Source organism: Plenodomus lingam (genome assembly GCF_022343315.1).
Source record: "Plenodomus lingam strain CAN1 chromosome Unknown contig_37, whole genome shotgun sequence".
In the NCBI taxonomy this organism is placed as follows: domain Eukaryota; kingdom Fungi; phylum Ascomycota; class Dothideomycetes; order Pleosporales; family Leptosphaeriaceae; genus Plenodomus; species Plenodomus lingam.
Window position 1 is genome coordinate 1 of NW_027093950.1, and position 18706 is coordinate 18706.

Below are 18706 nucleotides of genomic sequence, written 5' to 3' on the forward strand. Positions count from 1 at the left end.
TCCTAAGGGAAACTTTAGTAGGAACTAGCTACTAGATAGTTTAATTAGTCTTTCGCCCCTATACCCAAATTTAACAATTAATTTGCACATTAGAACCGCTGCAAGCCTCTACTAGAGTTTCCTCTAGCTTTACCCTATTTAAGCATAGTTTACTATCTTTTAGGTCCTAATAGCTATACTCTTACTTAAATCCTTCTAAAGATATTAGGATTGGTTAATAGTGCACCCTAAAAGGGTTCCTACCTCTGTTTACTTTTATTACGCGTCTAGGCTTAACACCTAAACACTTGCATAGATATTAGACTCCTTAGTCTATGTTTTAAGATAGGCCGCTTACAGCTATTACGCTAGCATCCTAGCAGATACGCAGACCTTAGTCTAGGCTAGTTACATGTTGTCTCCCCTATAAGGCCTCCCTAAAGGGAGGTACGTAATAGAGACCTTTATCTAACTACCTAAACTAATACTAGCCTGCCTATAGAAGAGTGCACTAGACAAAAGCCTAGATAAGCAACTATAGGCAAGTCTAGCTACAAGCGCTTCCCTTTTAACAATTTCACGTGCTATTTAACTCTCTTTCTAAAGTGCTTTTTATCTTTTAATTACTCTACTTGTGCGCTATTAGTCTCTAGCTAGTATTTAGCTTTAGAAGAAATTTACCTCCTATTTAGAGCTATATTCCTAAATAACTTAACTTATCAAAGGGGCTTTACACGGCGAAGGCTAGCAACTACGTATAGGATTCTTACCCTCTATAATGTCCTATTCTAAGGAACTTAGACTGCTACTAACGCTAAAGCGCCCTCTGCAAATTACAACTTAGACCCTAAAAGAGCCAGATTTTAAATTTAAGCTGTTGCCGCTTCACTCGCCGTTACTAGGGCAATCCCTATTAGTTTCTTTTCCTCTACTTATTAATATGCTTAAGTTTAGCGGGTATCCCTACCTAATCTAAGGTTAAGAGCTTAAAAAGTATCTTAATAGATACTAACAACTATAACAAGAGGCGCAAAATGTGCTGCGCTCTAGGCTAATATACTAGCTACTAATTGTTTTAAGGCAAGTCCTAAGTAGAATAAACACCAAACACTAAGTAGAGCTTAAGGGTACAAATAACGCTTAAATAGGCATGCCCTATAGAATACTAAGGGGCGCAATATGCGTTTAAAGATTTAATAATTTACTAAATTCTGTAATTTACACTACTTATCGCATTTTGCTGCGTTCTTTATTAATACTAGAACCAAGAGATCTATTATTAAAAGTTGTAATTTATTACAGTATTACTAACGCTAACTACAATTGCAAGTAGTTTTAGGGGATCTAATTAGTAGGCAAGCCTACTAAGGAAACAAATAGTACGCAAAAAATATAGGCAGAATTAAAGTAGACTACTACTACTAATTAAGGCAGCAGTGCTTTAAAAATAGGTAATAATCCTTCTACAGGTTCACCTACAGAAACCTTGTTATAACTTTTACTTCCTCTAAATAACCAAGTTTAACAAACTTTCTAGCTTAGGGTAGTTATTACTAACCTCCCTAAGCTAGTCCAAAGGCCTTACTAAGCCATTTAATTAGTAGTAGCAATAGGTAGTGTGTATAAAGGGCAGGGACGTAATCAACGCATGCTAATAACACGCGCTTACTAGGCATTCCTCGTTAAAGAGCAATAATTGCAATACTCTATCCCTAGCATAATAGAGTTTAACAAGATTACCTAGACCTTTTAGTTAAGGTAAAGAACTTGTTAGCTCTGTTAGTATAGCGCGCGTGCGGCCTAGAACATCTAAGGGCATTACAGACCTGTTATTGCCTTAAACTTCTATTAGCTTAAGCTAATAGTCCCTCTAAGAAGCTAGCAACTAGCTAAAGCTAGCCTAGCTATTTAGTAGGTTAAGGTCTTATTTGTTATCGCAATTAAGTAGACAAATTACTCTACTAACTAAGAACAGCTATGCACCACTACCTAAAAAATTAAGAAAGAGCTCTTAATCTGTTAATCCTTATTTTATCTAGACCTAGTAAGTTTCCCTATATTAAGTTAAATTAAGCCGCAGGCTCTACGCCTAGTAGTGCCCTTCTATCAATTTCTTTAAGTTTTAGCCTTGCGACCATACTCCCCCTAGAACCTAAAAACTTTAATTTCTTATAAGGTGCTGAGCGAGTTAGAAAAAGAACATTGCCTAATCCCTAGTTAGCATAGTTTACAGTTAAGACTACAACAGTATCTAATTATCTTTAATCCCCTAACTTTCATTTACTAATTAATAAAAACATCCTTAGCAAATGCTTTCGCAGTAGTTAGTCTTTAATAAATCTAAGAATTTTACCTCTAATAATTAAATACTAATGCCCCTAACTGTCCCTATTAATTATTACAGCAGTCCTAGAAACTAATAAAATAGGACCGCACGTCCTATTCTATTATTCTATGCTAACGTATTTGAGCAAAGGCCTACTTTAAATACTCTAATTTTTTTAAAGTAAAAGTCCTAGTCCCTAACACGCCTAGTAAAGGGTATAAGGTTCTCTAGAAGGAAGGCCTAGCTAGACAAGTACACGCGGTAAGGCAGACCTGCTAGCTAGACCTAAGTTTTAACTACGAGCTTTTTAACTACAATAACTTTAATATACGCTATTAGAGCTAGAATTACCGCAGCTGCTAGCACCAGACTTACCCTCTAATTGTTCCTTATTAAGAGGTTTAAATTGTACTTATTCTAATTACAAGACCTAAAAGAGCCCTATATTAGTATTTATTATCACTACCTCCCTATATTAGGATTAGGTAATTTACGCACCTGCTGCCTTCCTTAGATATAGTAGCCGTTTCTTAGGCTCCCTCTCTAGAATTAAACCCTAATTCCCTGTTACCCGTTAAAACTATAGTAAGCTAATACCTTACCATCAAAAGTTAATAGGGCAGAAATTTAAATAAACTATTGCTAGCGCAAGGCTATACAATCCGTAAAGTTATTATAAATCACTAAGAAGCCCCAAAGGGCGTTAGTTTTTTATCTAATAAATACACCCCTTCTAAAGTTAGGGTTTTTAGCATGTATTAGCTCTAGAATTACCATAGTTATCTAAGTAGTAAGGTACTATCAAATAAACAATAACTAATTTAATAAGCTATTCGCAGTTTCACAGTATAATTACTTATACTTAGACATGCATAGCTTAATCTTTAAGACAAGCATATAACTACTAGCAGAATTAACTAGGTAACAATCCTAATGCCTAATACGCCAAAGCGCACAAGCACTACCCCTAAAAGGAGGCAGAAAGTACGTGATAAGAAATCGCAGAAGCAATTCTAGCTACTAGCATAACAGCACACAAGGCACTAGTTATAACTAGCAACTAATTTAATTACCCCTACTAAGTTTCTTAAGGAATAGTCTACAACAAAGCCTAATAGGCATTTCCGCGTGTTTAAACTCGCCACATACATGCCTTAAGTAGAGAAAACCTACGCTTTGCCACGCTTACTAGGAGCGGATGCTAGGCAGGGCTGTCCCCTAAGATCTGTTAAATAGTTTAGCAGTGCCAGCCATCTATAGACCCTAAATTTTGCCTACTACTAAAACTTTAACAGTAGGACTTTAGGTGCTAACCACAAAACTAGGCGTAATAGCAGGGTTGCTTTAGCATATAGGCCTAGGCCTGCCTAGTTAAGTAGAAGAGCAATCTCTAAGCCCCTAATTACCTACTAATTAGAGCAAATCTAAACTAGGCAGAAATCTAGGAAACAAGGCTAGCTATTATAAAACCAAAACTTTTAAATTTAGTCTAACTGCCGCTAAAACAGGCGCAGAGCGCTAACAACAGGGAGTTATAGGGAGTATAGACGCGGACACAAGCAAAAATTGCCCCCTTAGTGCCTAACAACGCTAGTTTAACCGCCTAATCCAAGAACTGCGCGCAGCAGATTTAACCTTAGTTAGTTAGTTAGGTATTTAGTATTTAAGAATCTATTTACCCTCCTTATATATTATAGGAATAGGTTTTGGTTTAATTTTCGCGTCGCGGGGTTAGTGCAGCAGAAAATAGCTTAGAGGTACACTTTTTTATATATAAAACCATGTAGACATACGCAGCCCTATACAAACTATAAACCCGTATTCGCTAGATAAGAGTAACTTAGAATTTTATTAGTAGTAGGTAAATATATAGATAAGGATATCTACTCTAATATCTATACTCTACTATAACTACTATATCTATATTAACTATAGATCTATTAGCTCTATCTATATCTACTTAATAGATAAGGCAAGAAATAGAGATAGTATAAAAGAAGAATATAAAGGTATTATTTAATACTAGTAGGTTATAAAAGAAAGTATAGTAGGACTAGCTAGTAGAGAAAAGGTTTTATAAAATATAAGGATATACTTAACAGTAAAGAATAATAGATAATAGTATAATATAATAAGTATTATAAAAAGGATATAATAGCTACTAGTATAGAATAGTCTAAAGTTATAGAACGCCCTAAAGTTATAGAACGCCCTAAAGTTATAGAACGCCCTAAAGTTATAGAACACTACCCCTAAAAAATAAAAAGTTGTAGAACGCCCTAAAGTTATAGAACGCCCTAAAGTTATAGAACGCCCTAAAGTTATAGAACACTACCCCTAAAAAATAAAAAGTTATAGAACGCCCTAAAGTTATAGAACGCCCTAAAGTTATAGAACACTACCCCTAAAAAATAAAAAGTTGTAGAACGCCCTAAAGTTATAGAACCCCTAAAGTTATAGAACTCCCTAAAGTTATAGAACACTACCTCTAAAAAAGAAAAAGTTATAGAACGCCCTAAAGTTATAGAACACTACACCTAAAAAATAAAAAGTTGTAGAACGCCCTAAAGTTATAGAACGCCCTAAAGTTATAGAATACTACCTCTAAAAAAGAAAAAGTTATATAACGCCCTAAAGTTATAGAACACTACACCTAAAAAATAAAAAGTTATAGAACGCCCTAAAGTTATAGAACGCCCTAAGCTTATAGAATAGCCTATAGGATTTTTTTAAATATTAATAGAATACCCTAAAGGTTTAAATAATCTATAGTTATAGAATAGCCTAGAGGAATTTTTAAGTATAGAAGGCTATAAAGTTATAGAATAGTACCCCTAAAAAATAAAAAGTTATAGAACGCTCTTAAGTTATAGATCACCGCCTAAAAATCTATATAGATTATCTTAAATCCTTTCTTAATCTTCCTATGCTATATATTAACTGCCTAAGGTACGTACACACATAACCTGTTCTTTTGTATATTTTGCGAGAATTGCTCCTAGCTTTAGCCCTCTCTATCTTGCAATTACTATATAACTTGTTCGCTATGGCCCTCTTCCTTCTATTAATAGCAGCTGTTTAGGCAGCAGTTTTACAAATAAGGAGGGCATAATATCCTAATTTTAACCAAGCTAGCAACAGGCTTACGCTTAGTAGCTCGTAACAACAAGGCTACTTAACTACTTACACAACCTAGCTAGACAACTAAGTTGTCTGTAAAGGATTTAATCCTGCGCACTATACAATTGCAATACACTAGCTAATAACCCTAACTTTAATAGGGCTGCTAACGCCGATCTAGTAAGGTTCTAGGCCAAAGGCCTATTTGTATCTAACTAGTGTAGGCGGAAATTACCCTATTCTAGCATGGATTCTAACTTAGAGGCGTTTAGCTATAATCTAGTAGATAGTAGCTTTATAGCAATACCTAGTTAGATAGCCGCAAAAACCAATTATCTAAAACTGCAGTTCCTCTCGTACTAAGCGGTATTACTATTAGGGTAAGGTTATTAGTAGGGTAAAACTAACCTATCTTACAACAGTCTAAACCTAGCTCACGTTCCCTATTAGTAGGTAAATAATCTAACGCTTACTAAATTCTGCTTTGGTATAATAGGAAGAGCTAATATTAAAGGATTAAAAAGCAACGTCACTATAAACGCTTGGCTGCTACAAGCTAGTTATCCCTATAGTAACTTTTCTAGCACCTCTAGCCTTAAATTTCAAGGGACTAAAGGATTAATAGGCTACACTTTTATAGTTTGTATTCACACTAAAAATCAAAATTAAGGGGACTTTTACCCTTTTACTCTACTAGAGATTTCTATTCTCTATAAGTCCCCCTTAGGACACCTACGTTATGGTTTAATAGATATACCACCCTAGCTAAACTCCCTACCTAACAATGTCTTTAACCTAGATTAGCCTATAAAGGACCTTAAACGCTAGAAGTTAGGCAGTAAGGCCTAGCTCTGCTTTATCAAATAAGTAAAAAAACAATAAGGGTAGTAGTATTTCACTAGCGCCAAAGCTCCTACCTATTCTATACCCCCTATGTCTTTTTATAATGTTAAACTAGAGTCAAGCTTAATAGGGTCTTCTTTCCCCGCTGATTTAGCCAAGCCTATTCCCTTAGCTATAGTTTCGCTAGATAGTAGATAGGGATAGTAGGAATCTCGTTAATCTATTTATGCGCGTCACTAATTAGATAACAAGGCATTTAGCTACCTTAAGAGAGTTATAGTTACTCCCGCTGTTTACCCGCGCTTGGTTAAATCTCTTCGCTTTAATATTTAGAGCACTAGGCAGAAATTACATTATATTAACACTACTTTCTAGCTATTGCAATACTATGTTTTAATTAGATAGTTAGATTCCCCTTATCTATACTAGTTCTAAGTTAGTTATTAAACGTACGCTGGACGGCCAAAACCTGCTAAGGGTGTCTGCACCCTAGCGCTAAGAGGCGCCTACCTTGCGGTTAGTGCCCTTCTGCGCTAGAGGCTTCTCCCTAAGGCCTAACGTACCTAACCCTTAGAGCTAATTCTTTTCCTAAAGTTACAGATCTATTTTACTAACTTCCCTTATCTACATTATTTTATTAACTAGAGGCTTTTTACCTTAGAGACCTGCTACAGTTATAAGTACAACCTAGCGTAAAAACTATTTCTTTAAGCAGATTTTTAAGGCTTGTTAGGAGCGCACTAAATACTGCAAAAGTGCAGCGCTCTTCTAGCTATTAAACCCTAGCTCTAGACAAACTAATTTTAGGGTAACAGACCGTTAAGAAGAAAAGAGAACTCTTCTTAGGGCTCCCGCTAAGGTCTCCGCTCTTAGTTGCGTTGCCGTAGAGAATCTATATCTAGGTGCTAGAATATTAACTAGCTTCCCTTTTAAGGGCGCGGCGTAAGCACTAATATTAAAATAGAATTACCCTATCTCTTAGGATTAACTAACCTATATCTAACTGCTATTTACACAGAACCTTTCCCTACTTTAGTCCTTAAAGTTCTTATTTAAGTATTTGCTACTACTACTAAGATCTGCACTAGAGGCCGTTCTACCTAGGGTTACCCCTAAGGCTTTGTTACAAGCCTCTACGCCTGCCTACTCGCTAGGGCTTAAATCTTGCCCTAGCGGCAGGGTATAGGTAACACGCTTAAGCGCTATCTATTTTTAGGGCTAGTTTATTTAGCAGGTAAGTTATTACACACTCCTTAGTAGATTCTAACTTCTATAGCTACTGTCCTACTATCTAGATAAACTAACACCTTTTGTAGTGTCTAATAAGCGTGTATTCTAGCACCTTAACCCTACGTTTAGTTTATCCTGTATTGCTAGTTCTACTTACTAAAAATAGCCCACTAGTAATAGTACATTTAAGTGTCTACGTTTAATTAAGTAATAAGGACTTCTTACATATTTAAAGTTTAAGAATAGGTAAAGGTTATTTTAACCCCTAGGCCTCTAATTATTCGCTTTACCTTATAAAACTAAATACGTTACTACTATCCTAAGGGAAACTTTAGTAGGAACTAGCTACTAGATAGTTTAATTAGTCTTTCGCCCCTATGCCTAAATTTAACGATTAATTTGCACGTCAGAACTGCTGCGAGCCTCTACTAGAGTTTCCTCTAGCTTTACCCTATTTAAGTATAGTTTACTATCTTTTAGGTCCTAATAGCTATGCTCTTACTTAAATCCTTCTAAAGACATTAGGATTAGTTAATAGTGCACCCTAAAAGGGTTCCTACCTCTATTTACTTTTATTACGTGTCTAGGCTTAACACCTAAACACTTGCATAGATATTAGACTCCTTAGTCTATATTTCAAGATAGGCCGCTTATAGCTATTACGCTAGCATCCTAGCAGATGCGTAGACCTTAGTCTAGGCTAGTTGCATGTTGTCTCCCCTATAAGGCCTCCCTAAAGGGAGGTACGTAACAGAGACCTTTATCTAACTACCTAAACTAATGCTAGCCTACCTATAGAAGAGTGCACTAGACAAAAGCCTAGATAAGCAACTATAGGCAAGTCTAGCTGCAAGCGCTTCCCTTTTAACAATTTTACGTGCTATTTAACTCTCTTTCTAAAGTGCTTTTTATCTTTTAATTATTCTACTTATACGCTATTAGTCTCTAGCTAGTATTTAGCTTTAGAAGAAATTTACCTCCTATTTAGAGCTGTATTCCTAAACAACTTGACTTGTTAAAGGGGCTTTACACAGCAAAGGCTAGCAACCACGTATAGGATTCTTACCCTCTGTAACGTCCTGTTCTAAGGAACTTAGACCGCTGCTAACGCTAAAGCGCCCTCTGCAAATTACAACTTGGACCCTAAAAGAGCTAGATTTTAAATTTAAGCTATTGCCACTTTACTCGCCATTACTAGGGCAATCCCTATTAGTTTCTTTTCCTCTACTTATTAATATGCTTAAGTTCAGCGGGTATCCCTACCTAATCTAAGGTTAAGAGCTTAAAAAGTGTCTTAATAGATACTAATAACTATAACAAGAGGCGCAAAATGTGCTGCGCTCTAGGCTAATGTGCTAGCTGCCAATTATTTTAAGGCAAGTCCTAAGTAGAATAAACACCTAACACTAAGCAGAGCTTAAGGGTACAAATAACGCTTAAATAGGCATACCCTATAGAATACTAAGGGGCGCAATGTGCGTTTAAAGATTTAATAATTTACTAAATTCTACAATTTACACTACTTATCGCATTTCGCTGCGTTCTTTATTAATACTAGAACTAAGAGATCTATTGTTAAAAGTTGTAATTTATTACAGTGTTACTAACGCTAACTATAATTATAAGTGGTTTTAGGGGATCTAATTAGTAGGCAAGCTTACTAAGGAAATAAATAGTACGCAAAAAACATAGGCAGAATTAAAGTAGACTACTACTACTAATTAAGGCGGCAGTGCTTTAAAAATAGGTAATAATCCTTCTGCAGGTTTACCTATAGAAACCTTGTTACAACTTTTACTTCCTCTAAATAACTAAGTTTAACAAACTTTCTAGCTTAGGGTAGTTGTTGCTAACCTCCCTAAGCTAGTCCAAAGGCCTTACTAAGCTATTTAATTAGTAGTAGCGACGGGCAGTGTATACAAAGGGCAGGGACGTAATTAACGCATGCTAATAACACGCGCTTACTAGGCATTCCTTATTAAAGAGCAATAATTATAATACTCTATCCCTAGCACAACAGAGTTTAACAAGATTACCTAGACCTTTTAGTTAAGGTAAAGAACTTGTTAGCTCTGTTAGTGTAGCGCGCGTGCGGCCTAGAACATCTAAGGGCATTACAGACCTGTTATTGCCTTAAACTTCTATTAGCTTAAGCTAATAGTCCCTCTAAGAAGCTAGCGACTAGCTAAAGCTAGCCTAGCTATTTAGCAGGTTAAGGTCTTGTTTGTTATCGCAATTAAGTAGACAAATTACTCTACTAACTAAGAACGGCCATGCACCACCACCTAAAAAATTAAGAAAGAGCTCTTAATCTATTAATCCTTATTTTATCTAGACCTAGTAAGTTTCCCTGTGTTAAGTTAAATTAAGCCGTAGGCTCCACGCCTAGTAGTGCCCTTCTATTAATTTCTTTAAGTTTTAGCCTTGCGACCATACTCCCCCTAGAACCTAAAAACTTTAATTTCTTGTAAGGTGCTAAGCAAGTTAGAAAAAGAACATCGCCTAATCCCTAGTTAGCATAGTTTACAGTTAAGACTACAACAGTATCTAATTATCTTTAATCCCCTAACTTTTATTTACTAATTAATAAAAACATCCTTAGCAAATGCTTTTGTAGTAGTTAGTCTTTAATAAATCCAAGAATTTCACCTCTAACAATTAAATACTAATGCCCCTAACTGTCCCTATTAATTATTACAGCAGTCCTAGAAACTAACAAAATAGAACCACACGTCCTATTCTATTATTCTATACTAATATATTTAAGCAAAGGCCTGCTTTAAACACTCTAATTTTTTTAAAGTAAAAGTCCTAGTCCCTAACACGCCTAGTAAAGGGTATAAGGTTCTCTAGAAGGAAGGCCTAGCTAGACAAGTACACGCGGTAAGGCGGACCTACTAGCTAGACCTAAGTTTTAACTACAAGCTTTTTAACTGTAATAACTTTAATATACGCTATTAGAGCTAGAATTACCGCAGCTACTAGCACTAGACTTGCCCTCTAATTGTTCCTCGTTAAGAGGTTTAAATTATACTTATTCTAATTACAAGACCTAAAAGAGCCCTATATTAGTATTTATTGTCACTACCTCCCTATATTAGGATTAGGTAATTTGCGCGCCTGCTGCCTTCCTTAGATATAGTAGCTATTTCTTAGGCTCCCTCTCTAGAATTAAACCTTAATTCCCCGTTACCCGTTAAAACCATAGTAAGCTAATACCTTACTATTAAAAGTTAATAGGGCAGAAATTTAAATAAACTGTCGCTAGCGCAAGGCCATGCAATCTGTAAAGTTATTATAAATTACTAAGAAGCCCTAAAGGGCGTTGGTTTTTTATCTAATAAATACACCCCTTCTAAAGTTAGGGTTTTTAGCATATATTAGCTCTAGAATTACTATAGTTATCTAAGTAGTAAGGTACTATTAAATAAACGATAACTAATTTAATAAGCTATTCGCAGTTTTACGGTATAATTGCTTATACTTAGATATGCATAGCTTAATCTTTAAGATAAGCATATAACTACTAGCAGAATTAACTAGGTAACAATCCTAATGCCTAATACGCCAAAGCGCACAAGCACTACCCCTAAAAGGAGGCAGAAAGTACGTGATAAGAAATCGCAGAAGCAATTCTAGCTACTAGCATAACAGCACATAAGGCACTAGTTACAACTAGTAACTAATTTAATTGCCCCTACTAAGTTTCTTAAGGAATAGTCTACAACAAAGCCTAACAGGCGTTTCTACGTGTTTAAACTCGCCACATACATGCCTTAAGTAGAGAAAACCTACGCTTTACTACGCTTACTAGGAGCAGATGCTAGGCAGGGCTGTCCCCTAAGATCTATTAAATAGTTTAGCAGTGCTAGCCATCTACAGACCCTAAATTTTGCCTACTGCTAAAACTTTAACAGTAGGACTTTAGGTGCTAACCACAAAACTAGGCGCAATAGTAGGGTTGCTTTAGCATATAGGCCTAGGCCTGCCTAGTTAAGTAGAAGAGCAATCTCTAAGCCCCTAATTACCTACTAATTAGAGCAAATCTAAACTAGGTAGAAATCTAGGAAACAAGGCTAGCTATTATAAAACTAAAACTTTTAAATTTAGTCTAACTACCGCTAAAACAGGCGTAGAGCGCTAATAACAGGGAGTTATAGGGAGTATAGACGCGGACACAAGTAAAAATTGCCCCCTTAGTGCCTAACAACGCTAGTTTAACCGCCTAATCTAAGAACTGCGCGCAGCAGATTTAACCTTAGTTAGTTAGTTAGGTATTTAGTATTTAAGAATCTATTTGCCCTCCTTATATATTATAGGAACAGGTTTTGGTTTAATTTTTGCGTCGCGGGGTTAGTGCGGCAGAAAATAGCTTAGAGGTACACTTTTTTATATGTAAAACCGTGTAGACATACGCAGCCCTATACAAACCATAAACCCGTATTCACTAGATAAGAGTAACTTGGAATTTTATTAGTAGTAGGTAAATATATAGATAAGGATATCTACTCTAATATCTATACTCTACTATAACTACTATATCTATATTAACTATAGATCTATTAGCTCTATCTATATCTACTTAATAGATAAGGCAAGAAATAGAGATAGTATAAAAGAAGAATATAAAGGTATTATTTAATACTAGTAGGTTATAAAAGAAAGTATAGTAGGACTAGCTAGTAGAGAAAAGGTTTTATAAAATATAAGGATATACTTAATAGTAAAGAATAATAGATAATAGTATGATATAATAAGTATTATAAAAAGGATATAATAGCTACTAGTATAGAATAGTCTAAAGTTATAGAAAGGACTAAAGTAATAGAATAAATAAAAGGTATAGAACGCGCTAAAGTTATAGAACACTAACCCTAAAAAATAAAAAGTTATAGAACGCCCTAAAGTTATAGAACGCCCTAAAGTTATAGAACGCCCTAAAGTTATAGAACACTACCCCTAAAAAATAAAAAGTTGTAGAACGCCCTAAAGTTATAGAACTCCCTAAAGTTATAGAACACTACCTCTAAAAAAGAAAAAGTTATAGAACGCCCTAAAGTTATAGAACACTACACCTAAAAAATAAAAAGTTGTAGAACGCCCTAAAGTTATAGAACGCCCTAAAGTTATAGAACGCCCTAAAGTTATAGAACACTACCTCTAAAAAAGAAAAAGTTATAGAACACTCTAATATTATAGAACACTACCTCTAAAAAAGAAAAGTTATAGAACACTCTAATATTATAGAATACTAACCCTAAAAAATAAAAAGTTATAGAACACTCTAATATTATAGAACACTACCTCTAAAAGAAAAAGTTATAGAACACTCTAATATTATAGAATACTAACCCTAAAAATAAAAAGTTATAGAACGCCCTAAAGTTATAGAACGCCCTAAAGTTATAGAACGCCCTAAAGTTATAGAACGCCCTAAAGTTATAGAACGCCCTAAAGTTATAGAACGCCCTAAAGTTATAGAACGCCCTAAAGTTATAGAACACTACCCCTAAAAAATAAAAAGTTGTAGAACGCCCTAAAGTTATAGAACGCCCTAAAGTTATAGAACGCCCTAAAGTTATAGAACACTACCCCTAAAAAATAAAAAGTTATAGAACGCCCTAAAGTTATAGAACGCCCTAAAGTTATAGAACGCCCTAAAGTTATAGAACACTACCCCTAAAAAATAAAAAGTTATAGAACGCCCTAAAGTTATAGAACGCCCTAAAGTTATAGAACGCCCTAAAGTTATAGAACACTACCCCTAAAAATAAAAAGTTATAGAACGCCCTAAAGTTATAGAACGCCCTAAAGTTATAGAACGCCCTAAAGTTATAGAATACTACCCCTAAAAAATAAAAAGTTGTAGAACGCCCTAAAGTTATAGAACGCCCTAAAGTTATAGAACGCCCTAAAGTTATAGAACACTACCCCTAAAAAATAAAAAGTTGTAGAACGCCCTAAAGTTATAGAACGCCCTAAAGTTATAGAACGCCCTAAAGTTATAGAACACTACCCCTAAAAAATAAAAAGTTGTAGAACGCCCTAAAGTTATAGAACGCCCTAAAGTTATAGAACGCCCTAAAGTTATAGAACACTACCCCTAAAAAATAAAAAGTTGTAGAACGCCCTAAAGTTATAGAACGCCCTAAAGTTATAGAACGCCCTAAAGTTATAGAACACTACCCCTAAAAAATAAAAAGTTGTAGAACGCCCTAAAGTTATAGAACGCCCTAAAGTTATAGAACGCCCTAAAGTTATAGAACACTACCCCTAAAAAATAAAAAGTTATAGAACGCCCTAAAGTTATAGAACGCCCTAAAGTTATAGAACGCCCTAAAGTTATAGAACACTACCCCTAAAAAATAAAAAGTTGTAGAACGCCCTAAAGTTATAGAACGCCCTAAAGTTATAGAACGCCCTAAAGTTATAGAACACTACCCCTAAAAAATAAAAAGTTGTAGAACGCCCTAAAGTTATAGAACGCCCTAAAGTTATAGAACGCCCTAAAGTTATAGAACACTACCCCTAAAAATAAAAAGTTATAGAACGCCCTAAGGTTATAGAACGCCCTAAAGTTATAGAACGCCCTAAAGTTATAGAACACTACCCCTAAAAAATAAAAAGTTGTAGAACGCCCTAAAGTTATAGAACGCCCTAAAGTTATAGAACGCCCTAAAGTTATAGAACACTACCCCTAAAAAATAAAAAGTTGTAGAACGCCCTAAAGTTATAGAACGCCCTAAAGTTATAGAACGCCCTAAAGTTATAGAACACTACCCCTAAAAAATAAAAAGTTGTAGAACGCCCTAAAGTTATAGAACGCCCTAAAGTTATAGAACGCCCTAAAGTTATAGAACACTACCCCTAAAAAATAAAAAGTTGTAGAACGCCCTAAAGTTATAGAACTCCCTAAAGTTATAGAACACTACCTCTAAAAAAGAAAAAGTTATAGAACGCCCTAAAGTTATAGAACACTACACCTAAAAAATAAAAAGTTATAGAACGCCCTAAAGTTATAGAACGCCCTAAGCTTATAGAATAGCCTATAGGATTTTTTTAAATATTAATAGAATACCCTAAAGGTTTAAATAATCTATAGTTATAGAATAGCCTAGAGGAATTTTCAAGTATAGAAGGCTATAAAGTTATAGAACAGTACCCCTAAAAAATAAAAAGTTATAGAACGCTCTTAAGTTATAGATCACCGCCTAAAAATCTGTATAGATTATCTTAAATCCTTTCTTAATCTTCCTATGCTATATATTAACTGCCTAAGGTATGTACACACACAACCTGTTCTTTTGTATATTTTGCGAGGATTGCTCCTAGCTCTAGCCCTCTCTATCTTGCAATTACTATATAACTTGTTCGCTATAGCCCTCTTCCTTCTATTAATAGCAGCTATTTAGGTAGCAGTTTTACAAATAAGGAGGGCATAATATCCCAATTTTAACCAAGCTAGCAACAGGCTTACGCTTAGTAGCTCGTAACAACAAGGCTACTTAACTACTTACACGACCTAGCTAGACAACTAAGTTATCTATAAAGGATTTAATCCTGCGCACTGTATAATTGCAATATACTAGCTAACAACCCTAACTTTAATAGGGCTGCTAACGCCAATCTAGTAAGGTTCTAGGCCAAAGGCCTATTTATATCTAACTAGTGCAGGCGGAAATCACCCTATTCTAGCATAGATTCTAACTTAGAGGTGTTTAGCCATAATCTAGTAGATGGTAGCTTCGCGGCAATACCTAGTTAGACAGCTGCAAAAACCAATTATCTAAAACCACAGTTCCTCTTGTACTAAGCGGTATTACTATTAGGGCAAGGTTATTAGTAGGGTAAAACTAACCTATCTTACAACAGTCTAAACCTAGCTTACGTTCCCTATTAGTAGGTAAACAATCTAACGCTTACTAAATTCTGCTTTGGTATAATAGGAAGAGCTAATATTAAAGGATCAAAAAGCAACATCGCTATAAACGCTTAGCTGCCACAAGCTAGTTATCCCTGTGGTAACTTTTCTAGCACCTCTAGCCTTAAATTTCAAGGGACTAAAGGATTAATAGGCCACACTTTCATAGTTTGTATTTACACTGAAAATTAAAATTAAGGGGACTTTTACCCTTTTACTCTACTAGAGATTTCTATTCTCTATAAGTCCCCCTTAGGACACTTGCGTTATAGTTTAATAGATGTGCTGCCCTAGCTAAACTCCCTACCTAACAATATCTTTAACCTAGATTAGCCCACGAAGGACCTTAAACGCTAGAAGTTAGGCAGTAAGGCCTAGCTCTGCTTTATTAAATAAGTAAAAAAACGATAAGGGTAGTAGTATTTTACTAGCGCTAAAGCTCCTACCTATTCTACACCCCCTATATCTTTTCATAATATTAAACTAGAGTTAAGCTTAACAGGGTCTTCTTTCCCCGCTAATTTAGCTAAGCCTGTTCTCTTAGCTATAGTTTCGCTAGATAGTAGATAGGGATAGTAGGAATCTTGTTAATCTATTTATGCGCGTCACTAATTAGATAACAAGGCATTTAGCTACCTTAAGAGAGTTATAGTTACTCCTGCTATTTACCCGCGCTTAGTTAAATCTCTTTGCTTTAATATTTAGAGCACTAGGCAGAAATCATATTATATTAACACTACTTTCTAGCTATTATAATACTATATTTTAATTAGATAGTTAGATTCCCCTTATCTATACTAGTTCTAAGTTAGTTGTTAAACGTACGCTAGACAGCCAAAACCTGCTAAGGGTATCTGCACCCCAGCGCTAAGAGGCGCCTACCTTGCAGTTAGTGCCCTTCTACGCTAGAGGCTTCTCCCTAAGGCCTAACGTACCTAACCCTTAGAGCTAATCCTTTTCCTAAAGTTACAGATCTATTTTGCTAACTTCCCTTATCTACATTGTTCTATTAACTAGAGGCTTTTTACCTTAGAGACCTACTATAGTTATAAGTACGACCTAGCGTAAAAACTATTTCTTTAAGTAGATTTTTAAGGCTTGTTAGGAGCGCACTAAATGCTACAAAAGTGCAGCACTCTTCTAGCTATTAAACCCTAGCTCTAGACAAACTAATTTTAGGGTAACAGACTGTTAAGAAGAAAAGAGAACTCTTCTTAGGGCTCCCGCCAAGGTCTCTACTCTTAGTTGCGTTACCGCAGAGAATCTACATCTAGGTGCTAGAATATTAACTAGCTTCCCTTTTAAGGGCATAGCGCAAGCACTAACATTAAAACAGAATTACCCTATCTCTTAGGATTAACTAACCTATATCTAACTGCTGTTTACACAGAACCTTTCCCTACTTTAGTCCTTAAAGTTCTTATTTAAGTATTTGCTACTACCACTAAGATCTGCACTAGAGGCCGTTCTACCTAGGGTTACCCCTAAGGCTTCGTCACAAGCCTCTACGCCTGCCTACTTGCTAGGGCTTAAATCTTGCCCTAGCAGCGGGGTATAGGTAACACGCTTAAGCGCTATCTATTTTTAGGGCTAGTTTATTTAGCAGGTAAGTTATTACACACTCCTTAGCAGATTCTAACTTCTATAGCTACTGTCCTACTGTCTAGATAAACTAACACCTTTTGTAGTGTCTAATAAGCGTGCATTCTAGCACCTTAACCCTACGTTTAGTTTATCCTGCATTACTAGTTCTACTTACTAAAAATAGCCTACTAGTAACAGTACATTTAAGTGTCCACGTTTAATTAAGTAACAAGGACTTCTTACATATTTAAAGTTTAAGAATAGGTAAAGGTTGTTTTAACCCCTAGGCCTCTAATTATTCGCTTTACCTTATAAAACTAAATACGTTACTACTATCCTAAGGGAAACTTTAGTAGGAACTAGCTACTAGATAGTTTAATTAGTCTTTCGCCCCTATGCCTAAATTTAACAATTAATTTGCACGTTAGAACCGCTGCAAGCCTCTACTAGAGTTTCCTCTAGCTTCACCCTATTTAAGCATAGTTTACTATCTTTTAGGTCCTAATAGCTATACTCTTACTTAAATCCTTCTAAAGATATTAGGATTAGTTAATAGTGCACCCTAAAAGGGTTCCTACCTCTGTTTACTTTTATTACGCGTCTAGGCTTAACACCTAAACACTTGCATAGATATTAGACTCCTTAGTCTATATTTTAAGATAGGCTACTTATAGCTATTATGCTAGCATCCTAGCAGATGCGCAGACCTTAGTCTAGGCTAGTTGCATGTCGTCTCCCCTATAAGGCCTCCCTAAAGGGAGGTATATAACAGAGACCTTTATCTAACTACCTAAACTAATACTAGCCTACCTATAGAAGAGTGCACTAGACAAAAGCCTAGATAAGCAACTACAGGCAAGTCTAGCTGCAAGCGCTTCCCTTTTAACAATTTTACGTGCTATTTAACTCTCTTTCTAAAGTGCTTTTTATCTTTTAATTACTCTACTTATGCGCTATTAGTCTCTAGCTAGTATTTAGCTTTAGAAGAAATTTACCTCCTATTTAGAGCTACATTCCTAAACAACTTAACTTGTTAAAGGGGCTTTACACGGCGAAGGCCAGCAACTACGTACAGGATTCTTACCCTCTATAACGTCCTATTCTAAGGAACTTAGACTACTACTAACGCTAAAGCGCCCTCTGCAAATTACAACTTAGACCCTAAAAGAGCTAGATTTCAAATTTAAGCTATTGCCGCTTTACTCGCCGTTACTAGGGCAATCCCTATTAGTTTCTTTTCCTCCGCTTATTAATATACTTAAGTTTAGCAGGTATCCCTACCTAATCTAAGGTTAAGAGCTTAAAAAGTGTCTTAATAGATACTAACAACTATAATAAGAGGCACAAAATGTGCTGCGCTCTAGGCTAATATACTAGCTGCTAATTGTTTTAAGGCAAGTCCTAAGTAGAACAAACACCTAACACTAAGTAGAGCTTAAGGGTACAAATAACGCTTAAACAGGCATGCCCTATAGAATACTAAGGGGCGCAATATGCGTTTAAAGATTCAATAATTTACTAAATTCTGTAATTCACACTACTTATCGCATTTCGCTGCGTTCTTTATTAATACTAGAACTAAGAGATCTGTTGTTAAAAGTTGTAATTTATTACAGTGTTACTAATACTAACTATAATTGCAAGTGGTTTTAGGGGATCTAATTAGTAGGTAAGCCTACTAAGGAAACAAATAGTACGCAAAA

At 35.5% G+C, this 18706-nt stretch overlaps 3 non-coding genes across 3 annotated transcripts; all 3 read right to left on the reverse strand.

Annotated features, from left to right (window-relative positions):
- Positions 1-1431: 1431 nt before the first annotated feature.
- Positions 1432-3228, reverse strand: IAQ61_008612. Its single transcript, XR_010715547.1, has one exon. It is a non-coding gene; the product is annotated as an 18S ribosomal RNA (ribosomal RNA).
- Positions 3229-9246: 6018 nt separating this feature from the next.
- On the reverse strand, positions 9247-11043 carry IAQ61_008613. Its single transcript, XR_010715548.1, has one exon. It is a non-coding gene; the product is annotated as an 18S ribosomal RNA (ribosomal RNA).
- Positions 11044-11568: 525 nt separating this feature from the next.
- Positions 11569-18604, reverse strand: IAQ61_008614. The gene has a single exon (XR_010715549.1). It is a non-coding gene; the product is annotated as a 28S ribosomal RNA (ribosomal RNA).
- Between the last annotated feature and the right edge of the window lie 102 nt (positions 18605-18706).